This window comes from Prionailurus bengalensis, chromosome E4 (genome assembly GCF_016509475.1).
Source record: "Prionailurus bengalensis isolate Pbe53 chromosome E4, Fcat_Pben_1.1_paternal_pri, whole genome shotgun sequence".
Lineage (NCBI taxonomy): Eukaryota > Metazoa > Chordata > Mammalia > Carnivora > Felidae > Prionailurus > Prionailurus bengalensis.
In genome coordinates, this window is record NC_057360.1 from 4578393 (window position 1) to 4596083 (window position 17691).

Genomic DNA, 17691 nt, shown 5'->3' on the forward strand with positions numbered 1-17691 from the left:
GCTGGGCCGTGGGTGTGGGGGAGCTGCTGTGGGTGGGCACAGACCCCCACACGCGCCCGTGGGGCACAGGTCCCCAGCCTCGCGTCCCCTTCTGTCTGGACACACGTGCTATCGCCCCCCTCCCCCACTTCTGGTGATGGTGCCACCTGCTGTCTACACGAGCACGGCAGGGCAGGGCTGATGTGGGACCCGATCTTGTCCACATGACCCCGTTCAGCTGGCCCGCGGCTCCAGCGACCGCTCACACAGCCTGTCATTTCCATCTGTGCTGCCCGGCCTGGGCCGGAGAGGGCACGGCCGAGGCTGCTGTCGCTATGAAATCACTTCGAGCCTCCGACCGGATGTCACATCACGGTAACTTGGCAGTTTCCCGCCGGGACAAGGAAAGCCAACGGCGTGACAGGAAGCATTACTCCTCCGGGAGGTGACTCGATGGCGATGACAGAGAAGACCAGAGAGGTCCCTGTTGCAGCAGAACCCACATTTACGTGGCGCAGACGACGTGCCAGGCTCTGCGCTGGCGAGGTTTGTCGAGGGAGGTCACAGAGGCTTTGGCCCTAAGTGCCCCTCGCTGGAGTAGACCCCGCGAGGCACCCTTGTGCCCACTCATGGTGCAGGGAGGTGACGTGACACGCCCCTGGGGCAAAGGAAGTGCGGAGAGCACGGGACAGACCGACGAGTCCGAGGTCTAGTTGCGGAGTATCGGCTTGCGGGCCCAGAACTTCCGCAGCCATCGTTAGACCTCTGCTTGCGCATTTGGGGTGGGACGGAGGAGCCCCGGGATCGTCACGCAAGACTTCCTATCCTCCCTTCTCCCACAAGGATCGATGCTGAAAAGGTCTGAAAACCCACTGAGCTGAGCCAAGCGTCACCGAAACAGCCCCGACCGTGGGGGGAAGGCGGCGGTGAGGCGCAGGAGGGACCCCACCTCTCCTCTCCGTGACCGTCAGACAGTCAGCCGCCACCGTCGGCTCACACTCCCGCCTCGTGACCCTGACCAGGGATCACGGGGGGCGGGGCAGGCGACATCTCTGGCCGTGACCGTGGGCACGTGCGCCAGTCTGGCGTCTGCGCTCCTGTGTGCCACCCCCACACCCCAGCAGAGGGCGCCCTCCCCCGCGGCTACCGTCTTCACCAGGGCCTCAGGGCCCCTCCCCCTCCCCCCCCCCCCCCCCCCCCCCCCCCCCCCCGGCCAGCAAAAGCTGAAGCTGTCTGTCGGAATGACTCCCTCGCTGGCTCAACCAGAAGCACGAGGTCATCTGGGGGGGGGGGGGGGGGGCGGACCAGGACCACCCTCGGGGCATCCGGCCCTTCTAGACACAGAGCCTCGAACCTGACCGCGCACTTGCTCTTACCGCTACACCGTTACTCATTCATTTCCCTTCGTGGTTCTTTACGTTTGAGAGAGGGAGGGAATCCCAAGCAGGCTCCGCGCGGTCAGCACAGAGCCGGACGCGGGGCTCGAACTCACGAGCCAGGGAGATCGTGCCCTGACCCGAAGTGGGATGCCTAACAAACTGAGACCCCCAGGCGCCCCTGTCTTCATAGTTCTAAAGGCTTTTTGACCAACAAGCCCCAATAAAAGGTAGATGTGACTTGGCCAATTCGTGCACGTTGTCCACCTGCATACGCCGTGTAAGAAACGGAAAACAGCACCAACTCTACCCCCAGCACCTCTGAGGCGCTGGTCGCAAGATAAAGAGGTGGGAAGAGCACAGAGCTGAATGCATTAGGGGCGGGAGAGGCGATGCTTCTCGCTGTCCCCACAGCACACGCCCCCCCACGCGCGCGCACACACACGCACACACACGCACACACACCCCAAACACATACGCACTTACCACACATACGTATACACCACACCACATACACATTCACACTCACACTCACAAAATAGATCTCAGTTTTGATTTTGGTTACAGATTCCAACACGACTCGAGGACGTTTTAATAAACATGATGCGAACCGGATTCAGACCTTCCATATCGATAGGGAGTTGGAGGATACGAGAGATTTAGGCATATCCTCCACAACATACACGGCCACATATTAAACCTCTTTAACACACGGTGCTTTCTGGTACAAATACAGACGTGTAGGTTTTTGCCCAGCTTATCTACTCATTCAAAATATTCACTCTTTTCTCATCTCTTCACTCACTAATTTCATTCGTTTATCAAACCTTTATCAAGCACCTCATGGCATCAGGTTCTTTGCTAAGTACTGGAAACGAAACCTGGGCCCAACCCTTGTAGAATGTTACGAAACACACTGTAATCAAAGATTCAAGTACACAGGGCTTCTTCCTCTTCGTCTGGGGAGGTGATGAAGCAGTTAGCGGGATGAATGGAGCGCTGAACTTGAGTGGTGAGTTATCTGTTAGCCCAAGCTCCACCATCAACTAGTTTCACAGTCTTGGCCAAACCTCCCAGTATTAGTTTTCTCGTCAGCCACGCGAGGGTAACACTCATCTTTAGAACTGATGGAAGGAATAAATGGAATCACAGACATAAAGGGACTTTGTTATGACTGCGACGAGTCCTTCATCTATTTAGACCTGAAGCACAATCAGGGCATAAGCCACACCCTGTTCAGTGCACGTACCCGTCTGCAGTGAGGGAGCTTACGACCCAAGTGCCGAAAGGCCTAATGGCCCCCAAACTACAAAAACGCTCATGCAAAGGGCTACCTGCACCCGATGTTTACTGCAGCATTACTTACAATAACCGAAGCAGCCCAAGTGTCCATGGATAGAGCAATGGAGGAAGAAGATTTGGTGCATATATACAGAGAAATAAAATCTTGCCATCTGCTACAACATGGATGGAGCTAGAGAGTGTAACGCTCAGTGAAAGAAGTCAGAGAAAGACCAACACCGCGTGATTTCACTCATGTGTAGTATTTAAGAAACAAAACAAATGAACAAAGGAAAAAGAGAGAGAGAGAAACAAGAGACATTCTCTTAACTGGAGAGAACAAAGTGGCGGTTACCAGAGGGGAGGTGGGCGGGGGAGGGGTGAAAGAGGTGACAAGGATTAAAGAGGACACTTATCATGATGAACACGGAGGAATGTAGAGAATCGTTGAACCATTATATTGTGCACCTGAAACTAACATGAAACGGTATGTATGTGAACTACACCGGGATTGAAAGGTAAAGACTTAATCAACAAGCGGGGGTTAACAGAATAACAGGACCAAAGAGGGCCCATCCAGATAAGCCTGTGGCTCCCGAGAAAGGCCAAGATCAAAGTCCCAAGGCCAGCTCAGTGTCCAGCTCTTTGTCCAGACCTTGCACACAGACAGGGAAATGCTCTCAGCTACACTTATCATGGGATAGGTCGGAAAAGACAAAGCGAGAAAGTGGCCCTGTTTCTTCCCCACGTGGAGTCGGATTGACTTCACATGTGCTCCACCCCACGCTCACTGAAACACTTGTGAGAAGCCACTCTCCCGGCCTTCTCTCCTCACTGCAATGGTGGCATTTTCCAGAAAGACAGTCCGACCGACAGTCTCACACCACCTCGAACTTCCACTTAGAGGCTCAGGCAAAGGGAATCTGTAAACTCTGGGGACAGTCACCAAGAGCCTTTGGGCCCATGACACCATGTTCCCTGGGATCTTGCAGTCACCTCAAAGCAGTGGAGCAAAGAGGAGAGCTGTCCCCCATCAGGTGGGCCTGTGGGCATCCTCAGTCACCAGACGTGCTTCTTGGTAAGGCCCTGGCTATTCAGAGGAGGCTGAGCTGAAAACTCCCGAAGAATCTCCTTCAGAAAGACGGGGATTCTGACGTGGTGAGATCTGTGTCTGTATCTAGCCACTGGCCAGATAAATGGCTTTCTGCTATGCCCAGGATGTCACGGGCAAACTGCACACCTCTGGACAGGCCGAGGCTGGACCCCGGACTCACGTGGGTCCATTGACCCGGACGGGGCCAAGCTAGATGCCCTCACAGCCACCGGCCGAATCTGATTATCCCCTTCAGGGAAGAGTGAAGGGCAATTATTTATACAAAAATTATGCCCAACACTTTTTTTCCAATACTTAACTGCATGGTCGGGAGGCTATCGCATGATTGAAGAAAAAAAAAAAAAAAAAGAAACTGACCTGAGACAAAGCCTTTGGAAGTACACTTTTATAAACGTTGTTTCGGGTGCAACCCCCAGCCGATTTGTTGCCAAAGCTCATTCTCAAAGGACTGCGTAATTGTGTTAAGTTTCAAATATAGGTATGTTCAATATTAACTCCACCTTGCCTTTGGGAGCTGAAAATAGAGCCCAGCTGTGGTGGTTTGATTAATACCAGATCTTTCCGCATTATTATTTACAAGCACAGTTTTAGCTGCTTTTTCTGCAAAGAGTAGAACCTGATTTATCGTTAACTAAGCCTGGTCACTTTCCTTGGAACCTAATTCATTAAGCCAGTATCACTGAGGCATTATTAAAAACCTTTAAACCCTAGGCAGTTAATATCAGGGTGGATTTATTTGCAAGGGGGGGGGACATTTTTAGTAACTAATTCAACATTAATGAGTGCTGTGCATTTCAAAGGTTTAGGTAAGTTGTAAAATGGGATTATTGAAGTTTCCATTTTAAAAACACTATGTTCCTTTAGCAAAACCATACCCCATTAATGTTATTTAAACTATTTCTGGCTATTACCATCAACTGAAAGCATGTTGTAAAACCTTCTGGAATCTCTTATTACAATTTCAGATACATTTATAAATGTCTTAAAACTTCAGGGAGGAGGAAAGAAGACTCATTCATACCCTTATTATTTTATTCACCTCGGAAACGTGAATCCATTCACAACCAAAGAGATTTACCTTAAGAAAATGAAAGACACAGAGCTCTAAAAGCATCTCTCTCTCTATGCATTTCCCTGGGGGTGGGGGTGGGGAGACGTCGTTCATTCGCTCAATATTTATTTATTTTTTTTTCAAGTTTACTTATTTTGATAGAAGAGAGAGAGCAGGGGAGGGGCAGAGGGAGCGGGGGAAAGAGAATCCCAAGCAGGCTCCATGCTGTCAGTGCAGAGCCTGATGCAGGGCTGGAACTCGCGAACCATGAGGTCATGAACTGAGCCGAAATCAAGAATCAGATGCTTAACCAACTGAGCCATCTCGGTGCCTCTCAACATGTATTTATTAAGCACCTATTATATGCCCTACATTGGTGACAGAGCAGAGAACAAAACCAAGTCTCTGCCGTCGGGACCTCTCTTCTGGAGAAAAAGGAGTAAATGGCAAATAAGGTCTGTCCAGTGGTGACACACGGAGAACAATGAAGCAGGGCAGGTGGAAAGGGACTTCTGGGGGTGAAGTGAGAGACTGCTCTCTCTCACACACTCAGAGATGGCTTGTCCATCAGGGAACACCTGAACAGGGATGTGAGGGCAGCAAGGTCATGAGCCCCAGCAGGCATCTCAGGAAAGCATCTCAGGGGAGAACAGGTGCACGCAGGAAGGGCCCAAGGCAGGGGCCGGATTACCATGCCTAGGGACAGGAAGGAGGCCAGCATGTCTGGAGTAGGGAAGATGGTCGAGAGTGGGGTCAGGGAGAAAACCAAGTTTGGCATTCAGGTGTGAGGCCACTGCTGGACATACCCTTCCAGAGGCCAACAGTCTACGGACAGTGGGAGCAAGAGAGGTCACAGAAGGAGGGGGTACGGACAGAGAAAAGGCATGATGGCTGAGCTCTCCAGGATTTGTTTAGGGGAGAAGAGAAGGAACCAGAAAGAGAAACAGAGAAGAACCAGGGAGTAAGGTAAAGGACAAAGCAAAGAGAGTGATGTTCCAGAAACAAGGTGAAGAAAGTATTTCAAGGAGGGAATGGTCCAACGGGAAACACCACACGTGGGCCAAGGAAAGCAACGAATGCTACTTACGGGGTAGAGGGTGAATTCTTTAATCTCTGTGTTTCTGTTTCCTCGTCCATATAATGAGGACAATAAGGGTACCCTCCTTAGGGTACAGGCTTATGGGGGTTCATACTCATAAAACTCTTAGAACAGTGTGTGGCACATAGTAGGTCAACCAACACTTGTTGAATGAATGAATGTAGCACAGTTATCATATGATAATCACTGTCTGTCATGAAATTAATCATATTACAAATATTATCTATCAGTATTATCCCTGATGACTTCACAGGGGATTTTTGTCGAGTGATGGCAGCTCAGGAAAGGGCGGAGATGAAAAATGCAGACAGGGCACAAGCCAAGTCTTCTTCTTCTTTTTTTTTTTTTTTTTTTTTTTTAATAAATTTGCTGCAAGACATCAGGGAAGCAGGATGTAGTTAGTGGGGGGGTATGGGGTCAAAGGAACTCTTAATTTTTTGTGGGTGTGGTTGTCGGGAGCTAGAAGGGAATTTCTGCATTCCAAGAGGAATGATCCAACACAGAGACCTGACATAGGAAGAAGGGGACAACCACTGGAGGGTGACCCTGAACAAGTCAGAGGGAAGGCCACCTAGACACGAGCAGTTCCTCCCCAGTCTCGGGCGAGAAGGCAGAGAAGATGGGCAGACGGTGGTGGGAGCCTGTGGGCATTCAGCGTCAAGCGAAGGGTGTGCGTGAGGTTGGGAAGAAAGACGGACAACAGTTGACCGGGAGAGCGGCGGCATCGCCGGCCGGGACGAAGGGCCCCTGTGAGGTTAGCGGTCAAGAACTAGAAGCAGTTGTCATGGTCTGGGTTCGGCGGGGTGCAGTCGGGGCAGAGTTGGGGTGGGGGACCTGGTTCTAGCAAAGCCGCAGTTCTAGGAGGACAGCGAGAGTCCCAGGTACAGGAGCTCAGGTTCCCAGGGGTCACAGCAAGGGACGGCTCTAATGGAGGGCCAAGGCTCTCAGTGGGTGGAGGGCAGTGGAGGCAGGACACAGGTGGCAAGCAGGGCACGGCAGAGGGAGGCGGCCGTACCTCTGGAGAAGGAGCATCTGGGGTCAAGGCTTCAGACAAGTGGGCAAGAAGAGGAAGCAGACGAAGAAGCGGGGGACAGAGAGGAGACCATGGGCAGCGGTGTCAGCGACAGGACTGGGGTGCAGGTCCGGGCTGAGGGGCGGAGCGCAGGCCACTGGAGGAGCAGAGACCCAGGTCTGGGGGCCCCGGGACCAGAAGCACCATGTACAGGGACGCTGGGACCCACAGTCTCCCGCAGATAAGCAGGGTGGGGCGAGGGCAGGATCCCAGGAGCCAGAGGTGGGGGGGGGGGGGCTGGGTCACCAATGACCTGACAGCAGGACACACAAGGGGGCTGGGAAAGTCGAGAGGGGGGATGGTCCAGTGTGGCATTCTAGGGCAGGAAGAGGAGGGAAAGGGCCTCTCAGAAAAGAGGCGGGGAATGTAGGGAGTTTTGCAGAAAACGGATTTGGAGCTCCCCTGAAAACGCATGAGTAGGGGAGGTGTGTGGAGGGAGGTGGGATTCTGGAGACCCCGGCCTCCTGTAGTGAGGGAGGCACGAAGGGCGAAGGGCGTGTTGTGCTTTGATGTTTCCCAGACTGCTGTGGGGTGAGGCTCTGGGGCTGCAGGGGGAGGGAGGAACAGGTTCCTGCCAGCGGGGAGGGGGGCGGGGTGGGGCGGGGCAGGGCGGGGCTGACAGTGAGTGGGGGCCCTCTTTGTTAGGAGAATGAAAAAGCCAAGGTAATTAGCCTGATCCTCTTTTCTCTGGAGTTTATGGCCACAGATGACATTCAAATACAAGCCAAGGGTCACAAGACCAACTGCAAAAGGGAGCCCCGGACAGAGAAACTCACCGTTCCTGGGAACGGCCCAAGTCAGACAGCAAAGACACAACGGAACAGTCCGTCTCCTCCAGAAGGAGCTAAACTGTGTGCGGGGGGGGGGGGCGGGGGGGGGGGGGGGCGGGGGGGGGGGGAGACGCTGGAGGGGGGTCAACCCAGGCTGAGGGGAAGAATATAAGGAACAGAGTCTTTTTACATGTGTCAACACGGACAGATCTGAAAAACAGAATTTTGAGCACCGACCTTGAGCTGTAGAAGGGATACGCCTAGCACGATACCACTTAGAGCAAAACACATGGCCAGAGCATGCGACCAAGTCCCTCGCACGCTGAGCATCTAAATAGAAGGCAATGGTACCTGGTAGAGGCCAGCGTGCCGACAGAAGCACTGGAAATGCAGGAGACATGCTGGAAGCCGGTGCCGTGGGGGGCAGGGATTTATTCTGGAATCGCTGCACTGGCAGAGGACCCCAACATCCTCCAAGTCACCAGCAGGGACACCCTAGGAGAGCTCATGACCAACCTTCCGGACATGGCCAATTCTTGTGAGCTGCTTTTAGAGGTGGCTAGGACTCTCTTTTGCAAACAAAATTGTACATACACAGAACCCCAACGTAAGAAAGAAAGGAAGAGAGAGAGAGAGACAAAGAAAGAAAGAGGAAGGAAGGAAGGAAGGAAGGAAGGAAGGAAGGAAGGAAGGAAGAAAAAGAGGAAGGAAGGAAGGAAGGAAGGAAGGAAGGAAGGAAGGAAGGAAGGAAAGAAGGAAGGAAGGAAGGAAGAAAAAGAGGAAGGAAGGAAGGAAGGAAAGAAGGAAGGAAGGAAGAAAGGAAGAAAAAGAGGAAGGAAGGAAGGAAGGAAGGAAGGAAGGAAGGAAGGAAGGAAGAAATAGAGGAAGGAAGGAAGGAAGGAAGGAAGGAAGGAAGGAAGGAAGGAAGAAAAAGAGGAAGGAAGGAAGGAAGGAAGGAAGGAAGGAAAGAAGGAAGGAAGGAAGGAAGAAAAAGAGGAAGGAAGGAAGGAAGGAAAGAAGGAAGGAAGGAAGAAAGGAAGAAAAAGAGGAAGGAAGGAAGGAAGGAAGGAAGGAAGGAAGGAAGGAAGGAAGAAATAGAGGAAGGAAGGAAGGAAGGAAGGAAGGAAGGAAGAAAAAGAGGAAGGAAGGAAGGAAGGAAAGAAGGAAGGAAGGAAGGAAGGAAGGAAGGAAGGAAGGAAGAAATAGAGGGAGGAAGGAAGGAAGGAAGGAAGGAAGGAAGGAAGGAAGAAAAAGAGGAAGGAAGGAAGGAAGGAAAGAAGGAAGGAAGGAAGGAAGGAAGGAAGGAAGGAAGGAAGAAAAAGAGGAAGGAAGGAAGGAAGGAAGGAAGGAAGGAAGGAAGGAAGGAAAGAAGGAAGGAAGGAAGGCAGGCAGGCGAGCGACAAACATTAGTTCTGGTTAAAGCAGGGCACCCCCACCCGCACTCCAAGCCTGGAGATTCTCCCAGGAGAACCTTGGCCTTCCCTGTAATTCTGCACAGAGAACTGGATCATGCAGGAAGCATTCTGGGTTTTTAACGCTTTCCTTCAGCAGCTGTGTTCTGTGACCACGAACAAAGGTTTTCTGTTTGTTTTCTGGCTCTCACTGCTTAAATCAAAACCACACCTCTGCTGATCCCTCCCCTTTGCAGGTAGAAGGCCACAGTTTCGTGAATTACGAGCCCGCGTGTCACGCCCAAACACATCTCTTTCACTTGAGCTTCGAGGCCTGTCAGAAACGTCAAGCAGTGACGGGAATAATAAACCAGCCACGAATGAGGTCCTTATCAGTTAGGAGAAAAGAGTCTGTGTCTAATGTCACTTACAAAGATGATTTCCCCCCGACTTATAACCTCCTGCCAGAAGGCAAAAACTCTAAAGTTTAAGAATGTAGTCACAATTTTGTGAAAATTATATATTCAAATTCAGAGTGGGCTTCATCATGCTGACTTGAACACAGACCCTAATGTGTACAGGGTAATAATTACCCCAGCCGAGCAGAGGCAAAAGAAGCTTGTTTCTCAGGAATACTTACATCATAGTAGAAAAAAAATTTTTTCATCGAACTTGCTAAATACTTTAAGTTGGTTTTTTTTTTTAACATATATTTATTTTTGAAGGACAGAGCACGAGCATGGAGAGGCAGAGAGAGAGGGAGACACAGGATCCGAAGCAGGCTCCAGGCTCCGAGCTGTCAGCACAGAGCCCGACGCGGGGCTCAAACTCACAAACCGCGAGATCATGACCTGAGCCGAAGTCGGACGCTTAACCGACTGAGCCACCCAGGCGCCCCTGCCTTGAACTATTTTTAATGTGTTCATCTTGCAACAGTTGCTGGTCTTGAAATAAACACCCAAGCAGCTCAGAGGTGCACTGATGTTTGGGGACGTCTTCCAGGTGGTCACCTGGTGTGACCTCCCAAGCACAGATTCTTACTCGTCGCTCAAGAGGAAACAAAGGATCACTTTACAACTCACTTTCTCGTCTGAGAATCTGAAAATCCGAAAGCGAAGTGAAAAGCAAATCAACATCCAGGCAGTATACGTCATGTCATCCGATAGGGAAGGAAGCGGTGCCCTGTCCTCAGGCCGGGAAGTTCCGGCACCGCCCCCCTCCCTTGAGAAGGCTGGGAAGGGAGGCAAGTGCCCCTCAGATGCTTTCCAGAAGGTGGAGGCACTTCTGAATGTGCAGAATGTGGTGTGCTGGTTGGAGCAAGACTGTGAGCGAGTCTTTCCCTCCCTGGGATTTTCTCCAGGTCCCCGGAGATTCTGCCTTTTTGGAAGCCCTTAGCTGTTCCGGCGAAAGCTCCTGGGAACTTCCAGTCGCAGGAAATGGTCTGGAGAGACCTTCCCGTTAGAGATCAGGGATCTCTAACATGACAGACACAGCTCTCCTCAGAGGAGTCCCACTTGATTCCAGGGACATCGAGTGGCTTTCAGGGTATGCTCAGTGTCGTCGGACAAAGACAAGTGAGGTCACCTAGGGGCTGGGGTCGGGGGAGAAGGGCTAGAGGGACGACAGATTCAAATGAAGAAGACACACTGGGCTCTGTCCGTGCCGTCTCCCGAACATCTCCGACCTGCGTCCCACGCCCGCTGCTGTCCCTGCACCAGCCAGGGAGGCCGCCCTCGTGTCTCCCCACGGGATGGCAAGAGACCCGTCTGGCCGGCTCGCTTCTGACCACTGAACACGCAGCAATTACGGTGGCTTTTGGAACGTGGGCAATTTCCACAGCAGAGCCTTCCTCTGCCAGCACGGCCCTCCGCGATGGCTCCCGCCTCCCCTCTCCTGCCACACGGACCCGTCAGACCTTGGCTTGATTCTCATACCCTCAGAGGTGCCTCCGCACCTGCAGACTCAGGCTGGCCCGTGTGGCACCCTTGCGTCCCGAACCCCGTACATCTCTTTGTTCCACAGCCGTGACTGCATAATTAATTGGGTAATCAGTCACTTAATGTCGTGTCTTCCCTGGAATATAAACTTTATGAGAAAAGGAGGCTGTCTCTCCTATCTCTGCACTCCTAGAGTCTCGCCTATGGCACCTCGCACGCAGTAGGATCTCAGCAAGTACTTACGAATGAACGAGTGAATGCGTGAACAGTCGCCTTGGACCGGGACCATTGCGGACAAGGAGCTGGGGGCCAGGGCTGGAGAAAGGCAGGTCCATTTATATCCGGTAGCGATTCCACTGAGAACCAGTTCAGCTAGAGCCACGTGTCATTTCCAGAACGGGCTCCCTGCTTCCTTATCTTGGAGGGAGAAAGACTTCCAGAGGCAGGGAGGGTGGTCAAAGCCCTGGGGTGAGGCTACAGGCCAGCAACACTGAGACCTGCTCACCCCTAGGATGAGCAACTTGACGTATAGAATGACCTTGGGGACCTAGAACTGTCAGAGTCCGTGCTCAACAAATCCCGTGACGCACAGGCCGTTTCAGAAATCTGGGCAGAGCCACAAATGTCGGATTTCAATGTAAGTGCCACTGCTGCTTTTGTGTGGATTATATAGAGTTCCTCAAAATTGAACCAAACCTCCTGTATATTAAAGACAAAAAACGTGAGATGGTTGTACAACTTTGTAAATATACTAAAATCTCTTGCACTGTACACCTTAGCGATGCCTGGGTGGCTCAGTCGGTTGAGCGTCCGACTTCGGCTCAGGTCACGATCTCGCGGTTCGTGAGTTCAAGCCCCGCGTCGGGCTCTGTGCTGACAGCTCAGAGCTTGGAGCCTGCTTCGGATTCTGCGTCTCCCTCTCTCTCTGCCCCTCTCCCGCTTGTGCTCCGTCTCTCTCAAAAATAAACGTTGAACAAAATTTTTTAGAGCATGTGAATTATATCTCAATAAAAAAGGCACTCCCTTGCCCACCTCAAGTCCAAACCACGTTTTGGTGCTTGTTTTAATGGCACATGTACATATGTTACCCATGGGAGTCTGTAATCTCAGAAGCCTACCTTCCACAATGAATTTTGGCCCTTGGTGCTTGAAAGTAATAGAATAAAGGGGAGCATATTAGCTAGCCTGATCAAGGAGCATATCAAAGTCAGAATAACTATCACTAATGTGGTATAGCCACATCAGCACGGAATAATCAATCAACATGCCTGCCTGCCTAGCCGGAGAAACTGTCTCCATTAAGTCAGTGGCAAAGGCCACGAGAATAATCTGAAGGCAGAATCCGACCTGATGAAGCACCTAATATTCCTCGACTCCCAGTACCATTTTAATATCCCACAAGACCCCATGTTGCCGGGGATACATAATCACCGAATCCTTCACTCTGCAAGGACATCTATCTTGTAGAAGCATTGGGTGGGATCAATACGCTTATACTCAAGGAGCTCATTGAGAGGATGGTGAGGTGTCCAGTGGAGTTCTCCAGAAGGTCTGTGTCCTTTGGGTCAGAGGTCATAACATGTCATCAGTTGAGTGAAGCAGGAAGAGTAATGGCTAATTAGATCCAAACCTTTTTACATAGTTATGTTTGAGGAGGAAATGCGGTGCTTAACACTCAGTTGTGCTTACTATCACACGCAAGTGCACACGTATACACACTCATGTATGTGGATCACTTGGCAATGCATGCAAATGAGTCAGGTGCACCTACAGGCAGAAACTGACATCCCGGAAAAAACCGGGGATCAGCCAGGGGCACACGGGCGGCTCAGTCAGTTAAGCGTCCGACTCTTGATCTCAGCTCAGGTCTTTGACCTCAGGGTTGTGAGTTCGGGCCCACGCTGGGTGTGGGGCTGCCATAAAAAAATAAATAAATAAACATAAAAAAATAAACAAAGGACCGGACAATCAATACCTTTGGTTTTGCAGGCCATATGGTCTCTGTTGCAACTACTCAATTCTGCCACCATAGCACAAAAGACAAGCTAGATTTGGCCTGGAGGCCACGATTTTCTGCCTCTTGGTAGAGATGATGGAAGCATATACTGTTTAAGAAACAGTTACTTCAACATCCAAAGGTCTCTTTCTAAAAGAATTAGAGGTGATCCTGTCTTCTAAATTAAATTAGAAGCTTTTGATGATTCAGTATCTACTATGAACATTAATTAATTTCATACTGTGCCACATGACGTAATGTCCAAAGGGACCAGAAGGTTCCAGAAGGCTGTACTCAAGAGTATGCAGGTCTGTTTTCTGTCTTATCTCCCGCTGTCAAGCTGTTAGCCGTCACTTTGTTCGGTTTCTCTTTGTGATGATCTCTACCTTTAATTTGCCATTTCTGATCTGCTCCAGGCCAAGAACAGTATCTAAACTAGGCTATGAAGGACGTCAACTCTCTTCTGAGGAAACAAACATGAGTCCGAGCTTTGGTACCTCTGTTTGGCCATTCCACAGCCCTTTGGACAATGTTCTCATTTGTCACTGATTTTACATACTCGAGGTTGCCAGATAAATGACTCAGGGGTGAGGTGTTACTCTTGTCCGTGTGTATGTGCAACTCTCCAACACACACACGTGCGCGCGCGCGCACACACACACACACACACACTTGTTTCTTGATAAGCCACAATGCCCACACACTCAGTTTTCTCTTTGCATCTCATTTCCTGCTTCCTTCCTCCCCACGCATGGTGGGTCCCCCCAGCAGCAAAAGTAAGTCACACACCCGCTGAAGACAGGAGGCCTGACAGACTACCTGGGATTCCAAGTGGTCAGCCTGTTCTCGCATCATTTCAAATGCTTATTTTACTGTTAATGAGGCAATAAATTCCTGTGATCTGGGAGGTGAACCAAAAATCCTATCCTGGGTTTCAGTTTCATCTAAAATTGACTTCTTAGCCAAGCGCCAGTCTGCCCAGTTTAATGAAGCTGGCCGGCTCTGTGGTCCCTGAGCACTTAGGGAAAGAAGGGGTAAGAACGCACAGGGTATCAGCAGCTTCCAGATGAGTAAGCCCAAAAAGTGTGTTGTTGATCCGGAAGATAAACAGGGGGTGGGGTGGGAGGACCACGGACTAAACCCCAAGGTCTCTTCAAGAGTTCTCCCAAGCTCTAATACCCACAGAACGGCCACCACCCACACCCACAGAGATGCAAATTATAATCACAAGGAGGATGTTTCCCTGAAAGTCCATCTGGTAGGATTCCACATTCATGGGGAAAGAAAAAATGACACACACACCCCTGGCCAGGAGCAGATCAAGGTCACCATGGCCATTATCAGGAGGCCAGACCAATCCTATCTGATCACTACAGTGTGTGTGTGTGTGTGTGTGTGTGTGTGTGTGTGTGTGCATGTGCCCTGGACAACAACTGAATGGGATGCAGGAGTCTGGCTTGCCAGGTCAGGGGAGGCTGAGGCAAGGCCACAAGGGGAAAGGACAATCCCGGATCCAGGACTGGGACTGGGTACCCAGGAGTCAACCAAACCCTGGCCTGCATAGCAGGCCAATCTATGGGCTGGGAGAGCCCAGTGAAGCCTTCACGTGTGGCACAGAAGGGCTCAGCTGTGCAGCAAAATCCAGGGATGGGATGGACACTCAGAAGTGCAGGTAGGTGAACAGGGGAGGAGGAGAGGAGACATCCATCGGCCGTTGGCCCGGCTGCTCTTACCCATCCCTGCTTTCATGAGGACACCTGAGACCACAGACCTCCGGGAACATGCCGGGGACTCCAGATTACATACACCTCTTGCCCTGTTTAGGGACACAAGCTTTGGAATCAGACAGATCTGGGTTCAAATCCCACCTCTGACACCAGATACACGTGTCCAGTCACTTCACTTCCCTCTTCACACCCTGCTTTCCTCATCTCTGAAAACAGAACGGCAGAACACCTACCTCACGGGCTTACCGGGAATCCGACCTGAAGGTGACTGTGGGAAGTGCCTGGCAGAGGCAGAGACATAGCGACTGCTCGAAAATGTCACTGAGAACTGACCAACGGCCACACACTACAAACTGTATTGCAAACTCATTCCTCCTTCCTGGGGGCTGACTGTGTTTCTTTGCCTGGCCAGCATCCATAGTCCTCCCCAGAAGATGACCCTTCTCCTCTGCTGATCCTCCAGGGATCTCTGGCCCCAGCCTGGTCAGTGATAATTAATCTGGGAGAGGCCTGGGGTCACTCCTCTGAAGGCTCCCACAGGGCTGTGTGTTTCGGCGTCCTTCCTGTGCACCCCAGTGGCTTCCCACCTACGTGTTGGAGGAGGGGCCGACCTGGCAGGAATTCTGCTCTTTGCAGAAGACATCTGCTCTGAGGGCAGTAAAGACACAGGTGGCACTGTTTTGAAGGCAAAGAAATGAAGGGCAATTACCCTGCCATTAATCAACCAGGCTCCAAGGACTGAACAGCGTTAGTTAAGACCAGGAAAGAACATTTTAATAACATTCCCGGCTACTAACGATGAGCAAAACACAAATTAAGTTAGTAGGCGACCATGGGATTGCTTGAAATACACCAATGCAGCTGCCTTGTAGAATTCGAAGAGCATTTAAAGGGAGCCACTACCAGTCCCCTCAGAGGCCAACTCCCATACGCCTTGTCTCCTGAGCCTGAGTGTGTGGGTAACAGGAGACCAAGACCTTCCTTTCCTGCTTCCTCCTGAGTCCCAAATAAATTCCTCCCCCGCCCCCACATGTGCTCACAGGGGAGAGATAGTTAAAGATCTGGAGAAGATTCAAACATTTTTTTAAATGTTTTTATTAGAGAGAGAGACAGAGAGACAGAGCACAAGCCAGGAAGAGGAGCACAGAGAGAGGGGGGGAGAGAGAGAGAATGTCAAGCAGGCTCCAAGCTCAGCACATAGAGCCAGACGCGGGGCTCGGTCCCGCAACTCTGGGATCGTGACCCGAGCTGAAATCAAGAGCTGGACATTCAAATGACGAAGCCACCCAGGCACCCCATGGACTGGAAAGGTTAAAAGCTAAGGATGTAAGAACGGAAAATAGGGTTTCAATCTTTTTTTTTTAACTGTAGTAAAACAGAAATAACATTTGCCACGTGAACCGTTTTTAAGCATACAGTTCAGCGGCATGACGCACAGTCACGCTGTTGTGCAACCAGCCCCGCCACCCGTCTCCAGAACTTTCCATCCTCCCAGACTGAAACTTTGTCCCCACTAAACATCAACACCCCAACCCCTTCCCCCAGCCCCTGGCACCTACCGTCCTGCTTTCTGTCCCTATCAACTGGACTGCATAGAAATGGAATCATACAACACTGGTCTTTTTTTTTTTTCTGGCTTATTTCACTTAGTAGAATGCCTTCCCGGCTCATCCGTGTTGCGGCAAGCGTCAGAATTCACTCCCTTTTAAGACCTGAATGATATTCAGATGGACCACATTCTGCTTCTCCATTTGTCCCGCCGATGGACACGTGGGTCATGTCTGCCTTCTGACTGTCGTGAATAATCCTGCTCCAGACCTGGTGTGCAAGTCCTCCCCAGAGTCTTGGTTTTTATTTTCCCTTACATGCTTTCTACTTTTCTTCTTTCTTATAAGTCCTCTGATTATTGCTTCCTGGTACATATCCTGTTGTACCACCCACGATGGCTTCATCAGCCTGTGTAGCCTGCATTTTGCCCCCATTCTGTGGAGTCTCCTTGGGTAGACCCAAGTACAGTCTCTCCAGGAGACGTTCCTAAGCAGTCAGTCCACTGCCACTTCTGACCTTGCCTCTCACCCTGCCACTGACCAACAAAGCCAGCCCCCATATGCCGACCGTGTGGCGAGGCCGTGTGGTGAGTGAAAGCCACGGCCACCCCCCCAAAGCACGGCAAAGCCAAGTACAGTGTCTCAAGCTGACGAAGAATCCTCACCGTCTTGTGCAAAGCACAGATAAGCACACCAGGCTGGCGTGAGGACCCCACAACCCCTTGTGAGTCTCAGGGGGCTGTGGCTTCCGGGGACGCTGAGGTGACATCGGCAGTGGTGGGGAGGGGATGTGCAGGGGGAAGGCAGGAGAGAGGTAGAGGAGCTGAAACAACCCGGGAGGGAAGGGACACTAGACCAGACGGAAGCTCCTGCAGTAAAGAAGTTTCTAGGGAAAAAGACAGCAGAAGCGCTTACTTCTGACATTCAGAGGCGCAAAGAAGAACACATTTCAAACTGCAACTCCGGATCTGGAGGGTGGATCCTCGTGGAAAGTGAGAACCCCTGCTCTGTCCTGAAATGTTACACCCACTCTCGCCTGACCCCTGGGAGACGGGCAGGCTTATGTCACTTTCAGTCACGTGCCTGAATGAATCCACGACGGTTCAAAGAAAAGGTTTATATGCACGCCCTTTGACTATCAGTACAAGATGATGCTACAGCAGCTTAACCCAGCTCACAATCACGTACGTACCGCATCTCCTGACACGCACCTCGGTCCAAAAGGGTCAGAAAATCTCAGCGAAAAGAACCCCTCATTTCCTGCATACGTAAGAAGCACCCACCAGCACGTTTTACGCAGCATTTTATTACCATACGTTGCATAAAATACGGTGACTGTCATGCCGTGGGT

General features: G+C 51.2%; 1 protein-coding gene across 1 annotated transcript in view; it reads right to left on the bottom strand.

Moving 5' to 3' along the window:
* The window catches only part of KIF26B (kinesin family member 26B), a 472500-nt gene that overhangs the window by 314083 nt on the left and 140726 nt on the right, over positions 1–17691 (bottom strand). The gene's annotated exons all lie outside the window — the stretch shown is intronic.